The 22964-nt window shown below is 49.3% G+C and overlaps 1 protein-coding gene across 1 annotated transcript in view; it reads left to right on the top strand.

Annotated features, from left to right (window-relative positions):
• Positions 1 to 20777, top strand: part of LOC138301191 (lipocalin-like) — a 46481-nt gene extending 25704 nt beyond the window's left edge. The window contains exon 7 of the mRNA XM_069241419.1: positions 20590 to 20777. The gene's annotated coding sequence lies outside the window, so the exon portion shown is untranslated. The remainder of the gene's footprint in view (positions 1 to 20589) is intronic.
• The last annotated feature ends 2187 nt before the right edge of the window (positions 20778 to 22964 follow it).

Genomic DNA, 22964 nt, shown 5'->3' with positions numbered 1-22964 from the left:
ACATGTTCCAAAAAGCATGCATGTCACACTCTCCTCATGAACTGTGTTTAAGCACTCATTGTGCATCAAAATGCAGATGGCTGCAGGAATGCAAGGGATGCTGGTCCAAGCTACTAAGATACACACTAGTGCAGGAAAAAAGTATTGCTGCACACATGGCTCAGTGGTGGGCAAAGAATTGCCCATTAAGGACCTCATTTCAAATTGGGTGAAGCAGGATTTCTGGTGAAGGTGGGGATAGCTCCCCACAAGATTCCATGTTTTACTGGATGCCAGAATTAGGGAGTATATGCATTATTGAACCCGGCCATTACTGGTTCAGAATGTTATACTGCATTCTTTGCATATCTTGAAAAATGCACTATTTTGATAAAAAGATGGTAGGGTTTAAAGAGGTACCAGAGCATTGGAAGGGTCCATTCATTCTTGATCTGGTTCTTTTGAGTGGGGTTCACACTCCCCTATTTCCCATTTTTCACTACCCAGCTTCTGTCTTGGACACAAACACTCTCTCTCTCTTTGATGACGGTTCACAAGGCCTACAGCTTCTGGGCCTTGAAACACTAGGCTGATTTTGAAAAAGTGGTACTGCACCCAGTGAGGCACCACTTTCCTTGCGCCCCTTAGCACTCCTCTACTGCCACCATGTGTTTGCTGTATTTAAAGTACGCACACAATGGTGCAAGGTAGGGGGCAATAGCATCATTATTTTTTACGCTACTGATGTACTGTTCAGGATTAGCGCCAACCTTTTGGCCCTAACACACAAGGGTCCTTTGTAACCAATAGTGTGCCCCAGCAGGCGTTAAAAATGCCAAAAAAATGGTGCAAAGAAATCTTTTTGATTTCTTTGTGCCATTTTTTCAGCCCCCCCTAATGAGGAAATGCCTCTCCTTGCATACATTATGCCTTGCGGAGGCATAATGTGGTGCAAGGGGTTACAAAGTGGCGCAATGAATGCATTGCTCCACTTTGTAAATCTGGCATGGTGATTTTGGCCTCGTTGGGCACATTAGTGTAAAAAAAATTACGCTAATGTGGCGCAAAGAGGCGCTAGGCCCTCTTAAATCTGGGCCTAGGTTAGTACTCATTTTCTCAGACACAGTCTGCTCCAGATATCGTTTTCCAGGCGGTCTTTGCTTATTAAACACATGAGGTTTTAAAGTTTCAAACTTTGGAGTACTCAAGGCTGTTCAAAGGGCGCATGTTAATGCAATGATCTGGAACGAGATAGGCTCTAAGACACGGACTCAGATATGAATAACCCATATGGAATGTTGGGTGGAGGTCAATTTTCTTTTCTAATGTACAATAATTCCACAATAAAATTTAAAAGGTAACTTAAATAACAATGTCACGTTTTCACTTCATTCGGTATTGTGAGTGTTCAGAGTAAGTAATTTTAGCACAACAACCAGGGTACTGTTGGGTATTCTTGTACAGAGGATCCGAGCAAAAGCTTAAACCATGGTTTCCCTATTTCAGAGAATCTTAGGAGCCCCTCCAAGTGTTGACTTCGGTATCCTCTGCGGGTTGGGGTTGTGTTGGCACATGTGAGTTGATTGTCACTTCTAGTTACAATAGCTTGTCTGATCTAAGGACCAACTTATGACTCTATTGCATTGCCATATGCAGGCATGAAGCCTTGCACACCACAAACTCCATCTGGGTGGACTGGGCTGACCAACTTTAGGTCATTGATTTCATGGGCCCACAAAATTATGAATAACACGTGGGCTTACAAAAACATGATTTCTGTAGTGCATCAAGGTGCTGAAGAGTGGAACATGGGATCATGAAAATAAAAGGTCAGTATTGATGTGCGTTGGCCAGATTGGTTAATTGGTGTAAATTCTTTATGTCTGTGCAAAGTCCCGAAAACGGGTGCATTGTTGCTATGAGATGTATTGAACAGGAAACTAGCCCTGAAGTAACTCAATTGACATTTTCCACTACTTAGCATCAAGGGGCTGTTCCTTGGGTGGTAAATGGGTATAGCCATACATCCACCCCTGGTTTTTAGTGCAAAGCCCTATCTACTAACATTTGTAGACAGGGTTTTGAGGCAGAAATTATGCCACTTTGAGGCAGGTGCAAAGTTGCAGAAATGTTATTTTTTCAAATCTTGTTTAGCGTTACAAGTGCTATACTGTACAGCACACATGCAAATTGAAAAAAAGTTTTGAACTATGTCTGAAGATAGTATTTTGAAATGGAAGGACATCTTTCCCAGTATAAAACCTATGCTAAACACTATGGCGGTCATTACAACATTGGTGGTAAAAGCCGCTTACCGCTGTGCAGAAGACCGCCAACATGCGGCCGTGGAATTCCGCCACAGCTATTATGACCCACATCTCGGAATCCGCTAAAATTCAGACACCCACACAAGTCCGCCACACCAAAGGTCAGTGATAAACTTGCTAAAACAAAACCAACACGGTCACGCCAACAGAAATACGCCCACACTATCACGACACACGAATCCACGCGACGGTCTTTCAACCACGGTATTCCATTGGCGGTACACACGGTCGCGCTCAAAATACACAGACTCTTACAAAACACAGCCACATTGGACAATTCCGAATACACACACCTGATACACATACACACACCACTCCCACACACCCAATACAATATAAAACACACACCCACATCAACCACAAACCCCTACGACCACAATTCACGACCGAAGGCCAGGGAGAGACACCACCATCAACAAAGTAGCCTCCACAGGCACACAACACCATCACCCACACAACTTACACGCACCTCACACAACACACCACTACATATCACCACACTTATCACCACACACACCACCCCACACATCACCTACACCACCCCATGGCACGACAAAGACAGCCCAGGTTCTCGGAGGAGGAGCTCAGGGTCATGGTGGAGGAAATCGTCTGGGTAGAGCCACAGCTATTTGGATCCCAGGTGCAGCACACCGCAATTGCAAGGAAGATGGAGCTATGGCGAAGAATAGTGGACAGGGTCAACGCAGTGGGACAACACCCAAGAAATCGGGAGGACATCAGGAAAAGGTGGAACGACCTACGGGGAAAAGTGCGTTCCGTGGTCTCAAGACACCATCAGGCAGTTCAGCGGACTGGCGGCATACCCCCACCTCCCCACCCACAACTAACAACATTGGGAGGAGCAGGTCTTGGCGATTCTGCATCCTGAGGGCCTTGCAGGAGTCGGTGGAGGAATGGACTCTGGTAAGTCAAATCTTAACTATTACATCCCCCACCCTACCTGCATGCCATCACATACCCCCACCCTCGCCCTCACCCCTATCACTCCAACTCCTCACAAATGTCCCAATATCACAAACCACACATCCTAACACCAAGCCCTGCATGCAACAACCACGCACGGACACCCATCACAAAAGCATGCCCACTGCATATACCCATACACCCCCCTAAACCATCACACAAGCTCACACACAGGAATGCCAGCACTGGGGTACACGGTCACCCACCCATTGCACACCATGACACACACAGATGCAATAATCATGCCTTTATACCCCTGCAGGACCACTACCCAACATCACCAGATAGGAGGGTCCAGACATGTCCACTCCACCCACAGAAGAGGCCCACAGTGATGACAGCACCTCTGTCCACCTCGATCTAGATAACCAGCCCAGACCCTCGGGGGCCTCGGGACAGTCGGTTCCCCTCACACAGGCACAGGCCACCACAGACCTTACCCCTCAGGAAACACAAGCACAGCACCCACCCAGCGGGCCCATACCTCCGTCCCCAGGACACGTCAATCAGCTGTGTGTCCACCACTACAGGGAACCCAGGATAACCCACCACCCCAACAAAAACAGGGACCTGGGGGCAGTAGCAGTGGGCACACGGTCGAGGGGACAGAGGCCCAGGAACACAGGGGATGCCGTGCGACAGGGGGCGGACAGGCCACGGGAACCCACTCTCCACGAGGCCCTCACCTCCATCATGGGAGCATACCACCACTCTCAGGAGACGATGGCAACGGTACTGGCCAGGTTTTAGGAGACCCAGCGCATGCAGGAGGAACAGTATTTGGGCTTCAGGGAGGAACTCAGAGCCGTCAGCCCCACCCTGGGCACCATCGTAGGGGTTCTGAAGGAAGTACTCCACACCAGGAGGGACACTGTGGCACTACAAGGGGCCCCTGACACTAGCATGGATGATGAACTGCCCACCACCTCCGCCGGCGCTAGTGGACAGGAGGCACCGCCACAGGACCACCACACCAGCACCCCACCCCCTGCAGACGGAGAACCACCCCGCAAACGGTCCCTGAGATCCAGGAACAAGACAGAGCACGATGCCAAGACCCCTGCCAAGAAATGAGACCACCCTGATTGTCATCCCACTGTCCCACTTTGTCACCCTGTCCATATTGAAACTGCCCCAGCTCCACTTCCTATGCCCATATGGGCAATGCACCTGTGAGACTAATAGACTGGACTCTGCCATGGACACTCCTCTGCCATCACCCCTCACCATTCAACTTCCCCCTCCAATATTTTGTATTTAAATAAACACACCTAAAGCAACAAAAGATCTGGAGTCTGTCTGTGATTTCGAAATTGTGTATTTGCAATTACAGTGACAAAATGTTCTTGAAATAGTAATGTCAACATACCTATGTCACACAGCTCTAGTCCATGAGGAATTTAAGCAGATGAGACACGTTGGGACCCACACCTGTGAAACCGTAAGGGAAAGCGACAACTTGGTGACCATACACTGGGTGAAAACGACAGACAGGATAGAGGTAGAAGTGTAAAAGTACATGTAGGAGGCAGGATTGTATTCTCACCTGTGTTTCACTGGAAATATTGCTGGATCACTGAGTCCCTGTTCTGCATGTCTTCTTCCTCTGCTTCATCCTCATCACTGTCCACAGGCTCCACAGCTGCCACAACACCGCCATCTGGACCATCCTCCTGCACAAAAGGCACCTGTCGTCGCAAAGCCAAGTTGTGAATCATACAGCAGGCCACGATGATCTGGCATACCTTCTTTGGTGAGTAGAATAGGGATCCACCAGTGATATGCAGACACCTCAATCTGGCCTTCAGGAGGCCGAAGGTCCGCTCTATAATCCTCCGAGATCGCCCATAGGCCTCATTGTAGGGTTCCTCTGCCCTTGTCCTGGGATTCCTCACTGGGGTCAGTAGCCATGACAGGTTGGGGTAACCCGAGTCACCTAATAGCCACACACGGTGCCTGTGGAGTTGACCCATCACATAAGGGATGCTGCTATTCCGCAGGATGTAGGCGTCATGCACTGAGCCAGGGAACATGGCATTCACATGGGAGATGTACTGGTCTGCCAAACATACCATCTGTACATTCATGGAATGATAACTCTTCTGGTTTCTGTACACCTGTTCACTCCTGTGGGGGGGGGACCAAAGCCACATGGGTCCCATCAATGGCACCTATGATGTTGGGGATATGTCCAAGGGCATAGAAGTCACCTTTCACTGTAGGCAAATCCTCCACCTGAGGGAAAACGATGTAGCTCCGCATGTGTTTCAGCAGGGCAGACAACACTCTGGACAATACGTTGGAAAACATAGGCTGGGACATCCCTGATGCCATGGCCACAGTTGTTTGAAAAGACCCACTTGCAAGGAAATGGAGCACTGATAGCACCTGCACTTGAGGGGGGATTCCTGTGGGATGGCGGTTTGCTGACATCAGGTCAGGCTCCAACTGTGAACACAGTTCCTGGACTGTGGCACGGTCAAACCTGTTGGTGATAATCAAATTTCTTTCCTCCATTGTCGACAGGTCCACCAGCGGTCGGTACACCAGAGGATTCTGCCATCTCCTCACATGTCCCAGCGGACGGTGCCTATGAAGGACAACAGCACGCACAGAGTCAAACAACTCAGAGGTATGTACCCACAGTCTACACAGAACACCAATCATACACAAAATTTGGCCTGTATGTGTGTGTTGAGGCTAGGCTAGGTATGTGTGACGCATTTGGAAATTAGGCCATGTGGGCCCCTGAAATTGCGGCTGCCTGATCTCTAAAGTGGGACAATGGGATGTGAGGTAACTGCGCTGGCGTTGTACACCGTCGCGGTAGGCGGTTGAAGACCGCGGCGCAATGCTGCATTGGTTAGCATTGGACCCTATGGGTCCCAGGAGCCAATGACGATGTACGCCGGCGGTGATGGTATGCACCGCCGCGGATGTGACCGCCGCAGACGTGACTGCCATTTTCTATCTGTATAATCACTTGATACCTGATCTTCGACAGGAGAGGACCTACACTGCAAGTGCTGCTGTGACCTCGGTCTGGAAGAGACAATGGCTCGTGCGTCTGGGGAAAGGGCCCCTGCCTTCACATCGGAGGAGTTGGAGAAGTTCGTCGATGGGGGTCCTCCCCCAGTACACGCTACTCTTCGGTCCTCCAGACCAACAGGTAAGTACACAGGGAGCATGTTGTATGGGCTATGCCTGTGTGGAGATGGATGGTTGTAATAAGGAAGGGGGCAGAGTTCTGCGTGCATGAAAGACGGTGGGTGCATGTGCTACATGGCAAGGGTAGGGATGGGAGCCACTCACTTTGACGGCGCAGTTGGTAATGACTTCTCTTCTTCTCCTGTACATTTCATGTAGGTCAGCGCCCACCAGAAGAAGGACATTTGGCATGCCATCGCCAAGGATGTCCGGACCCTGGGGGTCCACCAGAGACGGGGCACCCACTGCCGTAAAAGATGGGAGGACATTCGCCGCTGGAGCAAGAAGACGGTGGAGGCTCAGCTGGGGATGGCCTCCCAACGTGGGAGGGGTGTCCGTCGCACCATGACCCCCCTGATGTTCAGGATCCTGGCGGTGGCCTACCCGGAGTTGGATGGGTGCTTGAGGGCATCACAGCAGACACAAGGGGGTGAGTACACTCTCATTCTGGGGACTTTGCGCACAGTGAAGGTGTCTGGGTGGGGGAGGAGGGATGTGGGTTTCCCTAGGCCAGGGCGACTTACGTAGGCTAGGCCCCTCCGTAATGCAGGCCATGTGTCACTCCACCCCACCTCAGTAGAGGGCCAAGTACAGGTATACATGCCCCTGTGGCATCCATGTGTGTCCTTCTTCTGGTGGGCGCTGACCTACATGAAATGCACAGGGGAAGAAGAAAAGTCATTAGCAACTACACCGTTGATGTGAGTGGCCCCCATCCCTACCCTTGCCATGTGGCACATGCATTCACAGTCCTTCATGTTCCCTGAACTCTGCCCCCTTCCTTCTTACAACCAGCCCTCTCCACCCAGGCATAGCCCATACAACGTGCTCCCTGTGTACTTACCTGTTGGTCTGGAGGACCGTAGAGTAGCGTGTACTGGGGTAGGACCCCGTCCACGAGCTTCTCCAACTCCTGAGCAGTGAAGGCAGGGGCCCTTTCCCCAGACGCACGAGCCATTGTCTCTTCCAGACCGAGGTCACAGCAGCACTTGCAGTGTAGGTCCTCTCCTGTCGAACATCAGGTATCGAGTCATTGAACATATAGAAAATGGTGGTCACGTCCGCGGAGGTGCGTATCATCACCGCCGGCGCACTTCATCATTGGCTCCTGGGACCCATAGGGTCCAATGTTAACCAATGTAGCATTGCGCCGCGGTCTACGACCGCCTACCGCAACGGTGTACAACACCAGCGCAGATGCCTCACATCTCATTGTCCCACTTTATAGGTCAGGCAGCCGCCATTTCAGGGGCCCACATGGCTTCATTTACTACTGCGTCACACATACCTAGGCCTACACTCAACACACATACAGGAAGAGTTTTGTGTTTGGTGTCGTGTTCTGTGTATCTGTGGGTACATGCCTGTAAATTTGTTGACTCTGTGGTCGCTGTTGTCCTTCCTAGGCACCGTCAGCTTGGACATTTGAGAAGATGGCGGAATCCTCCGGTGTACCGACCGCTGGTGGACCTGTTGACAATGGAGGCGCGACATTTAATCATCACCTACAGGTTTGACCGTGCCACTATCCAGGAACTATGTACCCAGTTGGAGTTGGAGCCAGACCTGATGTCACCAATCCGCCATCCCACAGGAATCCCCCCTGACGTGCTACATTTTCCAACGTGTTGTCCAGAGTGTTGTCTGCCCTGCTGAAACACGTAAGGAGCTATATTGTTTTCCCTCAGGTGGAGGATTTGGCTACAGTTATAGGTGACTTCTATGCCCTTGGACATATCCCCAACGTCATAGGTGCTATTGATGGGACCCACGTAGCTCTGGTCTCCCCCCACAGAAGTGAACAGGTGTACAGGAACCGGAAGAGTTATAATTCCATGAATGTACAGATGGTATGTTTGGCAGACCAGTACATCTCCCAGGTAAATGCTATGTTCCCTGGCTCTGTGCATGACGCCTACATCCTGCGGAATAGCAGCATCCCTTATGTGATGGGTCAACTCCAGAGGCACCGTGTGTGGCTACTAGAGGACTCTGGTTACCCAAACCTGTCCTGGCTGTTGACCCAGTGAGGAATCCCAGGACCAGGGCAGAGGAACGCTACAATGAGGCCGATGGGCGGAAGAGGGGGGGAGATCGAACGCACCTTCGGCCTCCTGAAGGCCAGGTTCAGGTGCCTCCATATGACAGGTGGATCCCTATTCTACTCACCGAAGAAGGTGTGCCAGATCATCATCGCCTGCTCGATGCTTTGCGACGGCAGGTGCCTTTTCTGCAGGAGGATGGTCCAGATGGCGGTGTTGTGGCAGCTGTGGAGCCTGTGGACAGTGATGAGGAGGAAGCTGAGGAAGAAGACATAGACAACAGGGAGTCAGTCATAAAACAGTATTTCCAGTGACAGACAGGTGAGAACATTTCTTTTTTACCATTACATTCACTTTCAGACTTCTACCTCTATCATGTCTGTCATTCCATAGCACTGTTTGGTCACTGAGTTGTACCTTTCCATTACGGTTTCACAGGTGTGGTTACCAACATGTGTCATCTGCTTGCATCCTTCATGGACTTGTGATGTGTGACATAGGTAAGTTGGCTTTACAATTGAAAACGCATTTTGATACTGTCATTGATAATACAAATTTACCAAATCACAGACTGACTCAAGATTGTTTTGTGGTTCAAGGGTGTTTATTTAAGTGCTCAAAAATTGAGGGGGGTTGTAAAATTGTGATGGGGGACGGTGGAGGAATGTCCATGGTAGAGTCCAGTCTATTAGTCTCACAGGTGCACTTCCCATCTGGGCATAGGAAGTGGAGCTGGGGCAGTTGAAGTATGGACAGGGTAACAAAGTGGGACAGTGGGAGGGCAATCAGGGTCGTCTCATTTCCTGGCGGTTGTCTTGCCATCTTGCTCTGTCCTGATCCTGGATCTCAGGGACTGCTTGCGGAGTGGTTGTCCATCTGCGGGGGGTGGGGTGCTGGTGTGGTGGTCCTGTGGCGGTGCCTCCTGTCCACTAGCGCTGGCAGAGGTGGTGGGCAGTTCATCGTCCATGCTAGTGTCAGGGGCCCCTTGGAGTGCCACGGTGTCCCTCATGGTCTTTTGTATGTCCTTCAGCACCCCTACGATGGTGCCCAGGGCGTAGCTGATGGTTCTGAGCTCCTCCCTAAGCCCCAAATGCTGCTCCTCCTGCATGCGCTGGGTCTCCTGAAACTTGGCCAGGACCGTCGCCATTGTCTTCTGGGAGTGGTGGTTTGCTCCCATGATGGAGGAGAGGGCCTCGTGGAGAGTGGGTTCCCTTGGCCTGTCCGCCCCCTGTCGCACAGCAGCCCTCCCAGTTCCCCTGTGTTCCTGTGCCTCCGTCCCCTGGACCGTGTGCCCACTACCACTGCCCCCAGGTCCCTGTTGTTGTTGGGGTGGTGGGTTATCCTGGGTTCCCTGTAGTGGTGGACACACAGCTGATTGACGTGTCCTGGGTACGGAGGTATGGGCCCGCTGGGTGGGTGCTGTGCTGGTGTTACCAGAGGGTGGAAGGTCAGTGTTGGGCTGTGCCTGTGCAAGGGGAACCGACTGTCCTGAGGCCCACGATGGTCCGGGCTGGTCATTCGGATCCAGTAGGGCAGAGCTGCTGTCGTCACTGTGGGCCTCTTCTGTGGGTGGAGTGGAGATGTCTGGACCCTCTGGTGTGATGACGTTCCTTAGTGGTCCTGCAGGGATATAAGAGCATGATTATTGCATGTTTGTGTGTAATGGTGTGCAATGGGTGGGTGTGCATGTACCCCAGTGCAAGCATTCCTGTGTGTGGGTTTGTGTGAAGATGGTTATGGGGTTGTCCTGGGTATGTGCAGTGAGCATGCTTTGGTGAGGGGTGACCATGCTTAGTTGTGTCATGCAGGGCTTGGTGTTGGGATGAGTGGTTTGTGTTATTAGTACATTAGTGAGGAGTTGGAGTGATAGGGGAGGGGGTGAGGGTGGGGGTGTGTGATAGCATGCAGGTAGGGTGGGGGATATGATAGTTAAGATTTGATTTACCAGTGTCCATTCCTCCACCGACTCCTCCGAGGCCCTCTGGATGCTTGATGGTCAAGACCTGCTCCTCCCATGTTGTTAGTTGTGGGGGAGGAGTTGGGGGTCCGCCGCCAGTCCGCTGTACCGCAATGTTGTGCCTGGAGACCACAGAACGCACCTTCCCCCGTAGATTGTTCCACCTCTTCCTGATGTCCTCCCGATTTCTTGGATGCTGTCCCACAGCGTTGACCCTGTCCACGATTCTGCGCCATAGCTCCATCTTCCTGGCTATGGAGGTGTGCTGCACCTGTGATCCAAATAGCTGTGGCTCTACCCTTAGGATTTCCTCCACCATGACCCTGAGCTCCTCCTCGGAAAACCGGGGGTGTCTTTGGCGTGACATGGGATGATGTGGGTGATGTGTGGGGTGGTGTAAGTGTTCATGTGTGTGGTGATGTGTAGTGGTGTGTGGTGTTTTGTGCGTGGATGTTGTATGGGTGATGGTGTTGTGTGCCTCTGTGTGGTGGGGTTCTCAATTGCTGTGCTCTCTGTCTCTCTGGCCTTCGTTCATGAATTATGGTTGTAGGGGTTTGTAGGTGTGTGTTTTATATTGTGTTGGGTGTGTGGGAGTGGTGTTTGTATGTGTATCAGGTGTGTGTATTTTGAATTGTCCAATGTGGCGGTGTTTTGGAGATGTGTGTGTATTTTGAGCGCGGCGGTGTGTACCGCCAATGGAATACCATGGTTGAAAGACCGCTGCGTGGATTTGTGGGCCGTGATAGCATGGGCGTGTTTCTGTTGGCGTGACGGTGGAGGAATTGTTTTCGCCAGTTTATCACTGACCTTTGGTGTGGCGGAGTTGTGTGGGTGTCTGAATTTCAGCGGTTTCCAAGATGTGGGTCATAATAGCTGTGGCGGAATTCCACGGCCGTGGCGGTATGTTGGCGGTCTTCTGCACAGCGGTAAGCAGCTTTTACCGCCAGTGTTGTAATGACCCCCAATAATGTCTAATGCAGAAGAGAATGTGATGGAACTCGACCTCACCCCTTACCTCCATCTTAGGATGAGGGAGTTAAGGTCTCTCTGCAAATTAAAAAATATTAAAGCTGGTTTAAACCCTACCAAATTACAGCTCCAGGAGCTTTTGGCAGAGTTTGCTAAAGACAACCCCTCTGAGGATGACCTCCTAGAGGAAGAAACTAGTGATGTGGAGGGAGTCCCACCCCCACTCCTAGTTAGGGAAGTCAGGGCTCCTCAAACCCTGACTCCAAATGTGATAGTCAGAGATGCTGCTTCCCTCACAGGAGGGTCCAGCACCTCTGGAATCACTGAGGATAGCCTCAGTGAAGATGACTTCCTGCTAGCCAGGATGGCCAAAAGATTGGCTTTAGAGAGAAAGCTCCTAGCCATAGAAAGGGAAAGACAAGAGATGGGTTTTGGTCCCATCAATGGTGGCAGCAACATAAATAGGGTCAGAGATTCTCCTGACATGTTGAAAATCCCTAAAGGGATTGTAACTAAATATGAAGATAGTGATGACCTCACCAAATGGTTCACAGCTTTTGAGAGGGCTTGTGTAACCAGAAAAGTAAACAGATCTCACTGGGGTGCTCTCCTTTGGGAAATGTTCACTGGAAAGTGTAGGGATAGACTCCTCACACTCTCTGGAAAAGATGCAGAATCTTATGACCTCATGAAGGCTACCCTGATTGAGGGCTTTGGATTCTCCACAGAGGAGTATAGAATTCGGTTCAGGGGGGCTCAAAAATCCTCGAGCCAGACCTGGGTTGATTTTGTTGACTACTCAGTAAAAACACTGGATGGTTGGATTCAAAGCAGTGGTGTAAATGATTATGATGGACTGTACAATTTATTTGTGAAAGAACACCTGTTAAGTAATTTTTCAAATGATAAACTGCATCAGCATCTGGTAGACCAATTGGGAAAGAAGGCGGACCATTGGGTCAAGACTAGGGTGACCAAGACTTACACAGGGGGTGACCAAAAGAAAGGGGTCACAAAGCCTCCCAGGGGAAGAGTGTTGAGACATCCAAAGGGAAAAATAGTAAAGAGTCTTCTACAGGCCCCCAAAAACCTGCTCAGGAGGGTGGGCCCAGAGCCTCTTCACAATCCAATTTTGGGTACAAGGGTAAAAACTTTGATCCCAAAAAGGCCTGGTGTCGTAGCTGTAATCAGCCTGGACACCAAACTGGAGACAAGGCCTGTCCCAAGAAAGGTTCCACTTCAAACTCTACTCCAGCTAACACTGGAATGGCCAGTCTCCAAGTGGGATCAACAGTGTGCCCAGAGCAAATCAGGTGTCACACTGAAGCTACATTAGTCTCTGAGGGTGGGGTGGATTTAGCCACACTGGGTGCCTGGCCCCCTAACATGCAAAAATACAGACAGCAGCTCTTAATTAATGGGACAAGTGTAGAAGGCCTGAGGGATACAGGTGCCAGTGTCACCATGGTGACAGAGAAATTGGTTTCCCCTGGTCAATACCTGGCTGGACAAACTTATCCAGTCACCAACACTGACAATCAGACTAAAGTACATCCCATGGCTATGGTAACTTTAGAGTGGGGAGGGGTCAATGGCCTGAAACAGGTGGTGGGCTCCTCAAATATCCCTGTAGACTGTTTGCTTGGATATGACCTGGAGTCCTCAGCATGGGCTGAGGTAGAACTGAAAACCCATGCAGCCATGCTGGGTATCCCTGAACTGGTGTGTGTCAAGACAAGGGCACAGTGCAAGGCTCAGGGTGAAAAAGTGGTGTTGGAGCCTGGAAAAAGGGCCCAACCCTCCAAGAGAAAAGGGAAGACAACTGGGGAACCAGTTGCAACACAACAAGAAAAAGAGAAACTCTCTTCTCAGGAAGAAGTTCTGCCCTCTGAGGTAACTGAGCCCTTGGAGTTAGAACCTTATCAGGTCGAGCTCCTAGGCCCAGGGGGACCCTCATGGGAACAGTTGTGTAAGGGACAAGAAACCTGTCGCTCTCTTGAAGGCCTTAGGCAGCAAGCTGCTGAAGAGTCCAATGGAAAAATAACAGGAACACATAGAGTCTATTGGGAAGATGGACTCCTTTACACTGAGGCAAGAGATCCCAAACCTGGTGCCACTAGGAGAGTGGAAGTGCCTCAGGAGTTTAGGGAGTTCATTCTAACCTTAGCTCATGACATTCCTCTTGCTGGGCATTTGGGACAGACCAAGACGTGGGAGAGACTAGTCAACCACTTCTATTGGCCCAACATGTCCCAGAAGGTCAAGGAGTTTTGTGTCTCCTGTGCCACCTGTCAAGCCAGTGGTAAGGCAGGTGGACACCCAAAGGCCCCCCTCATTCCACTTCCAGTGGTGGGGGTCCCCTTTGAAAGAGTGGGTGTGGACATAGTGGGTCCACTTGAACCTCCCACAGCCTCAGGGAACCAATACATACTAGTAGTAGTGGATCATGCTACTAGATACCCTGAAGCAATTCCCCTTAGGTCCACTACTGCCCCTGTAGTAGCCAAAGCACTCAATGGTATTTTTACCAGAGTGGGTTTTCCTAAGGAGGTGGTGTCTGACAGAGGTACCAACTTTATGTCAGCATACCTGAAACACATGTGGAATGAGTGTGGGGTGACTTACAAATTCACCACACCATACCATCCACAAACCAATGGTCTTGTTGAAAGGTTTAACAAGACATTGAAAGGCATGATCATGGGGCTCCCTGAAAAACTCAAAAGGAGATGGGATGTCCTCTTGCCATGTCTGCTTTTCGCTTACAGAGAGGTGCCCCAGAAGGGAGAAGGGTTTTCCCCCTTTGAACTTCTGTTTGGCCATCCTGTAAGGGGACCACTAGCTCTTGTGAAAGAAGGCTGGAAGAGACCTCTTCATGAGCCTAAGCAAGATATAGTGGACTATGTACTACGCCTACGTTCAAGGATGGCAGAGTATATGGAAAAGGCAAGCAAAAACTTGAGGCCAGCCAACAGCTCCAGAAGTTTTGGTATGACCAAAAGGCTGCTATGGTTAAATTTCAGCCAGGGCAGAAAGTCTGGGTTCTGGAGCCTGTGGCTCCCAGGGCACTTCAGGACAGATGGAGTGGCCCTTACTCAGTGCTAGAAAAGAAGAGTCAGGTCACCTACCTGGTAGACCTAGGCACTAGCAGGACCCCCAAAAGGGTTATCCATTTGAACCGCCTCAAACTCTTCCATGACAGGGCAGATGTGAATCTGTTGATGGTAACAGATGAGGACCAGGAAGCTGAGAGTGAACCTCTCCCTGATCTCCTCTCCACAGACCCTAAAGATGGTTCAGTAGATGGAGTGATCTATTCAGACAGCCTCTCTAGCCAACAGCAATCTGACTGTAGGAAGGTCCTGCAACAGTTTGCTGAGCTCTTTTCCCTAACCCCTGGTCAGACACACCTGTGTACCCATGATGTGGACACAGGAGATAGCATGCCTGTCAAAAACAAAATATTTAGACAGTCTGACCAAGTTAAGGAAAGCATCAAGGTGGAAGTCCACAAGATGCTGGAATTGGGAGTCATTGAGCACTCTGACAGTCCCTGGACTAGCCCAGTGGTCTTAGTCCCCAAACCTCACACCAAAGATGGAAAGAGAGAGATGAGGTTTTGTGTGGACTACAGAGGACTTAATTCTGTCACCAAGACAGATGCCCATCCCATTCTACGAGCAGAGGAACTCATTGACAAACTAGGTGCTGCCAAATTCTTAAGTACCTTTGACTTAACAGCAGGGTACTGGCAAATAAAAATGGCACCAGGAGTAAAATAAAAGACCGCATTCTCCACACCTGATGGGCATTACCAGTTTACTGTTATGCCCTTTGGTTTAAAGAATGCCCCTGCAACCTTCCAAAGGTTGGTGAATCAAGTCCTTGCTGGCCTGGAGTCCTTTAATGCAGCTTATCTTGACGATATTGCTGTCTTTAGCTCCACCTGGCAGGATCACCTGGTCCACCTGAAGAAGGTTTTGAAGACTCTGCAATCAGCAGGCCTCTCTATCAAGGTATCCAAATGCCAGATAGGGCAGGGAACTGTGGTTTACTTGGAACACCTTGTAGGTGGAGGCCAAGTTCAGCCACTCCAGCCTAAGATCCAGACTATTCTGGACTGGGCAGCTCCAAAAACCCAGACTTAAGTCAGGGCATTCCTTGGCTTGACTGGGTACTATAGGAGGTTTGTGAAGGGATATGGATCCATAGTGACAGCCCTCACAGAACGTACCTCCAAGAAAATGCCCAAGAAAGTAAACTGGACTGTAGAATGCCAACAGGCCTTTGACACCCTGAAACAAGCAATGTGCACAGCACCAGTTCTAAAAGCTCCAGATTACTCCAAGCAGTTCATTGTGCAGACAGATGCCTCTGAACATGGGATAGGGGCAGTTTTGTCCCAAACAAATGATAATGGCCTTGACCAGCCTGTTGTTTTCATTAGCAGGAGGTTACTCCCCAGGGAGCAGCGTTGGAGTGCCATTGAGAGGGAGGCCTTTGCTGTGGTTTGGTCCCTGAAGAAGCTGAGACCATACCTTTTTGGTACTCACTTTGTAGTTCAGACTACCACAGACCTCTCAGATGGCTGATGCAAATGAAAGGTGAAAATCCAAAACTGTTGAGGTGGTCCATCTCCCTACAGGGAATGGACTTTATAGTGGAACACAGACCTGGGACTGCCCATGCAAATGCAGATGGCCTTTCCAGGTTCTTCCACTTAGAAAATGAAGACTCTCTTGGGAAAGGTTAGTCTCATCCTCTTTCATTTGGGGGGGGGGGGGTTTGTAAGGAAATGCCTCCTTGGCATGGTTACCCCCTGACTTTTTGCCTTTGCTGATGCTAAGTTTTGATTTGAAAGTGTGCTGAGGCCTGCTAATCAGGCCCCAGCACCAGTGTTATTTTCCTAACCTGTACTTTTGTTTTCACAATTGGCACACCCTGGCATCCAGGTAAGTCCCTTTTAACTGGTACCCCTGGTACCAAGGGCCCTGATGCCAGGGAAGGTCTCTAAGGGCTGCAGCATGTCTTATGCCACCCTTGGGAACCCTCACTCAGCACAGACACACTGCTTGCCAGCTTGTGTGTGCTAGTGAGGACAAAACGACAGTCGACATGGCACTCCCGTCAGGGTGCCATGCCAACCTCACACTGCCTATAGGTATAGATAAGTCACCCCTTTAGCAGGCCTTACAGCCCTAAGGCAGGGTGCACTATACCATAGGTGAGGGCATAAGTGCATGAGCACTGTGCCCCTACAGTGTCTAAGCAAAACCTTAGACATTGTAAGTGCTGGGTAGCCATAAGAGTATATGGTCTGGGAGTCTGTCATGCACAAACTCCACAGCACCATAATGGCTACACTGAAAACTGTGAAGTTTGGTATCAAACTTCTCAGCACAATAAATGCACACTGATGCCAGTGTACATTTTATTGTAACATACACCCCAGAGGGCACCTTAGAGGTGCCCCCCTGAAACCTTAACCGACTACCCGTGTAGGCTGACTGGTTTTAGCAGCATGCCACACACCAGACATGTTGCTGGCCACATGGGGAGAGTGCCTTTGTCACTCTGTGGCTATTAACAAAGCCTGTACTGGGTGGAGGTGCTTCACACCTCCCCCTGCAGGTACTGTAACACCTGGCGGTGATCCTCAAAGGCTCACCCCCTTTGTTACAGCACCCCAGGGCACACCAGCTAGTGGAGTTGCCCGCCCCCTACGGCCCCGGCCCCACTTTTGGCGGGAAGGCCGGAGGAGATAATGAGAAAAACAAGGAGGAGTCACTGACCAGTCAGGACAGCCCCTAATGTGTCCTGAGCTGAGGTGACTCTAACCTTTAGAAATTTTCCATCTTGCAGATGGAGGATTCCCCCAATAGGATTAGGGATGTGCCCCCCTCCCCTCAGGGAGGAGGCACAAAGAGGGTGTAGTCACCCTCAGGGCTAGTAGCCATTGGCTACTAACCCCCAGATCTAAACACACCCCTAAATGCAGTATTTAGGGGCTCCCCAGAACCTAGGAACTCAGATTCCTGCAAACTAAGAAGAAGAGGACTGCTAAGCTGAAAAACCCTGCAGAGAAGACGGAGACACCAACTGCTTTGGCCCCAGCTCTACCGGCCTGTCTCCCCACTTCTAAAGACACTGCTCCAGCGACGCTTTCCACAGGGACCAGCGACCTCTGAAGCCTCAGAGGACTGCCCTGAATCTAGAAGGACCAAGAACTCCAGAGGACAGCGGCTCTGTTCACCAAAGACTGCAACTTTGCAACAAAGAAGCAACTTTGCAACAAAGAAGCAACTTTGAAACAACTCGCGTTTCCCGCCGGAAGCGTGAGACTTGACACTCTGCACCCAACGCCCCGGCTCGACTTGTGGAGAACAATCACTTCAGGGAGGACTCCCCGGCGACTACGAGACCGTGAGTAGCCAGAGTTGGCCCCCCTGAGCCCCCACAGCGACGCCTGCAGAGGGAATCCCGAGGCTCCCCCTGACCGCGACTGCCTGCTTTAAAGACCCGACGCCTGGTAAAGACTCTGCACCCGCAGCCCACAGGGCCTGAAGGATCCGACCTCCCATGCAGGAGCGACCCCCAGGTGGCCCTCTCCCTTGCCCAGGTGGTGGCTACCCCGAGGAGCCCCCCCCTTGCCTGCCTGCATCGCTGAAGAGACCCCTTGGTCTCCCATTGCTTTCTATTGAAAACCCGACACTTGTTTGCACACTGTACCCGGCCGCCCCTGTGCAGCTGAGGGTGTACTTTCTGTGTGGACTTGTGTCCCCCCCCGGTGCCCTACAAAACCCCCCTGGTTTGCCCTCCAAAGACGCGGGTACTTATCTGCTGGCAGACTGGACCCGGGCACCCCCTTCTCCATTGAAGCCTATGCGTTTTGGGCACCACTTTGACCTCTGCACCTGACCGGCCCTGAGCTGCTGGTGTGGTAACTTTGGGGTTGCTCTGAACCCCCAACGGTGGGCTACCTTGGACCCAAACTTGGACCCCGTAGGTGGTTAACTTACCTGCAAAACTAACAAACACTTACCTCCCCCAGGAACTGTTGAAAATTGCACTGTCTAGTTTTAAAATAGCTATATGTCATTTATGTGAAAACTGTATATGCTATTTTGCTAATTCAAAGTTCCTAAAGTACCTACCTGCAATACCTTTCATTTGAAGTATTACGTGTAGATCTTGAACCTGTGGTTCTTAAAATAAACTAAGAAAAGATAATTTTCTATACAAAAACCTATTGGCCTGGAATTGTCTCTGAGTGTGTGTTCCTCATTTATTGCCTGTGTGTGTACAACAAATGCTCAACACTACTCCTTTGATAAGCCTACTGCTCGACCACACTACCACAAAATAGAGCATTAGAATTATCTCTTTTTGCCACTATCTTACCTCTAAGGGGAACCCTTGGACTCTGTGCATACTATTCCTTACTTTGAAATAGTGCATACAGAGCCAACTTCCTACACAGTCTTACCGCCGCTTTAACACCGACCGCCAGGGTTGTAATGACCACCTATGATTCAAAAGTGGTAGGCAGCAATAAAGTGTGCCAATGCAGATAATTACACTAACAGAGCCATATCTTGGTAGATACGGTGCTATACTCCTCATTTCCTTTCCTGTAACACTGTGGAACAACTTTGATTTCTGGACTGCATTGCTTGAAAAAGAAATAGTACAATTGGCCCTTCACTTGTAGTATGCGTACACAGAAGAGAATGACTTGTTCCAATGATAGGAGACCCTATGGCATTTAATGCTATTTCATTGGCCTTGGTATGATACAGACACTGCCATTAGTATGACCTCATAGCCCTGTTTTTTTTAGGGGGGGAGTTGCACACACTTTCTGTGAGTGTATGTTTTGGGTATTGTATCCAGGTCGGTTTCTGGTAGTGCCATATTCAATGGGCAGTGTGTGGGTGTGTGATTTTTGGTGTCTGAAAGGTCTGCTGTGGTTCTTTTTTGCATATGCATTTCTTCGCATGCCTATTGCCCCAATTATATGGACAGCTTAGGCATGGCGTTATTGGCTGCAAGACATATGTGACCTGTGCATTGAAGAGTTCTTCCTAACGTGTTCTTATGGATATTTGTATGTATTGTTTTATGGGTGCAAGTGTTTTGCGTTTCTCATATTCAGTTTATCTTTATAATGCAGACTTAGCCAAAAGAAGGGCAGCATAGCACTGTGGGTTTTCACTATACAACATACTCACAGTAGGCTTTCCCCAGTAATGCAGACTTGACCAAAATGTAGGTAGCCCTTCACTTTTTTTTTAGAAGTAGGGAGTAAAAGAGAACATTCTTAATTTAAGATTCGGCATAGTGGTGGATTATTTTTGCATTGTCTTGCATTGCTATCAAAGATTTTTTAAAGGAATATTGTTTTCATATGTATTTCAAAGTATAGAGAAGGAGCTGTTTGAACGTAACAGGCATATATGGGGGCTGGGAGGTGTAAATTATACTGAGTATCCTAATGGAACCCAAAGTCTTCCAAATATGCTTATCATTGTATCACATTAGCCCTGTGCAGCATCCAGTCATTGATATATCCCAGTTTTATCAAACAAGCTGACAGCTAGGCTTTGCAGCCTTCAGCCAGGAATGCCCTATACTTGGATATTGGTGCTTATATTGGTAGGGGAGCGACACTAACTAATGCACAGCACGCATGCATCCCTGAATGCACCTGTGCAAATCATATATCTTAATATGTTGGCTTTCACTTTGTCTAATTCTCTGTATTTGCATCCATGTCAGAGAGAATCATGATCAATATCGAGATCAGAGATTACTTGGCAATAAGGAATGCACCTGCGAGTTATGCGGCCCTTATTCGGTTTGATGTCCAATCCTGGCGGCTAGTCCTCACTGGGAACATCGCTGTTGTCTGTGGGGGTATGATGTTGGACAAACTAGTTGCTATCTCTGGCTACTGCTAAATTAAGTCCTTGGAAAAAGTCCCTTAAAAATACATTAAACATTATGGGTTTCTAGGAGTGATCAACTGAATCTAATGACCAGTTGATGGAAGATGAAGTGCCACACTCGCTAGAGGGATAGGTTAGATGTGTTCATTAACTTTTATTTCCTGTTTCTCTTTTAGGAAAACAAGTAACAACGGATATCTCTATACGAAGAAGTCCAAGCAGGCTCGATTGTAACTAAAGTCGCAACTCCGCTGTGTAGAAACTGTTAGAACTGCAGAAGAGACTTCAGGGTTCCATCAGGAATTCGCAGAAGGATTCGTTTCTTGCATTGCTTTTATTGAATAAAATTGTGAAAAATAAAAAATGCCTATCTATGAGTTTTTGTTATGCTATGAAATGTGCCGAGCAATGTGCGTCTTCTTTGAGTTATGCTTTCAGCGGTGTTAGTAAAGATGGGATACTCTTCTAGGTGGCCTGTGCTCCCCTCTCTAAAATGTAAGGACTAAGCTAGGTCTGTGAATGAATGTTGAGGGTCAGTGGAGAGAGGTTAACCCAGTCTAAGCTGTGCATTTAGACTTCAGACTGAACCATAGTAAGTTGGAGTTAGCCACACAGTCTTATGTTGGTTAGATGTGTCTTCAGCTCAGACACTGGGAGTATAGTAAACTTAAGGTAAGCTGCCTGTCAAGGGCCCAGAGAGACAGACAACCAAACACTGGTAGTCCACTTCATGGGGGTAGTAGAATCCAGTACCACCTATACCAATCCTACTCTGGCCACTGTGGTTTTCGTTTTTTTACTGTTTTATGACATTTTTGTTTTTATGATGTGGTTTATGAGTTAGATTTGCTCGGGTCCTTTGTGCAACCTATTTCATTTTCCTTACCTATCTGATTTAATATACCTATCCATCCCCATTCAAGAGGCCACCTGGAAGGCAGCGGTTACTGGACCACAACTGTGGGGGTTGAGGTCGTTTACCTGTCCTGGACCTGCCCTACTGTAGCTGTGCAAACTGGGCCTACTACAACCCTTTCTACATTTGACTTTCATTGGTAGTGAGGACAAGCAGTCGCAAGCTTCTCAGGGAGGTTAGTTTGGAGATTACTCAGGCTCAAGAATCAATACCACTCCCCCCTCTACACTGACAGTACAATAAGTCAATGTACTTCCTGCCCAGTGTTTCTATTTGTAGACCAGACAAATACTTCATTACACACATAAATATCAAAACCACTACACAGGCAATTATAGTTCAATACCCGATCCTCTGGTGTGGGGCTTGGTGCTCGTAGGGGTCTCTGCTGACCGGCCTGTCTCTGGCTGTAGTGGGTCTTCCCATGTGGTACCAAGTTCACAATGTGTACTTCCCTCTGGGGAGTTGTCTGTCAGTGCTACACCAACTCTTGGGTGCTTTGTTTACCTTCATTCGCTGCATTGCACACACTCATCTGTAGAAGAGACCGTGTCAATGAACAACAAATAGGTCTTGGGCTCCCATCTTTGTAATGTAATGCTTTTGCAAAGGAGGGATGTGTATTCCAGGCCTGCTCCTTGGAACCTGTTTGAATCGGTTCCCCTTTCTTGTGTCCTGCCTAGGTCACGTACCAGGCCTGGCCTCTGTCTGCAAGGTTGTTGTGCTTCATAGAACAGTCTATAGGTGGAGTACCCATAAAAAATTAAGAGGGTTAGGAGAGACTACACCCAGCTACTGATGATCTCTGCTTACAGAAATCAGGAAGACAGCCAAGATATGTGCCCGTTCAAAGGACTCCATTCCCTATAGGTATCACCCTGTACCCCCTACCATTCACCAGATAACAGCTGCAATCAGAGTCCTTTAAAACCCACTGACTCAGGAAGGGCCTTGGAACTTCAAAGAAAAGCCTATCTCCTCTTTTCTCACTCTAGTGCCTGGTGCTTCCGCTTCCATCTAAGGGTTGCCGGCAATACATATATGCTGTTTGGAGTAAAGCAAGCTTTCTCAAAACTTGTTCTCAAGCTCCGTTGGTTGGCTTCCAAAATGAAACCCACAGGCCTGCAACAATCCTGCATGGCTCACTACTGCTCCTAGCATACATGCACAACACGGCATGGCACACGATTGCTTCTAGCAACATGTACATGCACAAACCACAGATATTGTGTTTGGGATTCTGAGTTTATCTTGAGCAGCAGAACTTTGGGTGAATGGGCTGGTAGGTGCACATAGTTCACTTAACTTGGTATGATGCCACCACTGCGATCCATGCATGAATCCTGTGACAGGGACGGTAGTCCACTGTCATTTATGAGGATATGCTTAGTGTGCCCCTCCTGGTTCAGGAATAGGTCCAGAACCTAGCACTGCTGGTCCGAGGTCTATAAGTGCACATGCGATTAGTGTGTGCATGACCCCAAAATAAAAAATAAAAAAAAACAGGAGCACAGAAGGTCGGGTGACACGACTGTACATCATGAAGGGGACATTCTCATCCCAACAGACACTCCTCCCAACTTTGACTTAATCCGATTGTTGGACTGACAAAACAGATGGGAAAGTCCGTCTGCA

This window comes from Pleurodeles waltl, chromosome 6 (assembly GCF_031143425.1).
Source record: "Pleurodeles waltl isolate 20211129_DDA chromosome 6, aPleWal1.hap1.20221129, whole genome shotgun sequence".
Lineage (NCBI taxonomy): Eukaryota > Metazoa > Chordata > Amphibia > Caudata > Salamandridae > Pleurodeles > Pleurodeles waltl.
This window is presented reverse-complemented; position numbering and strand designations above follow the sequence as displayed.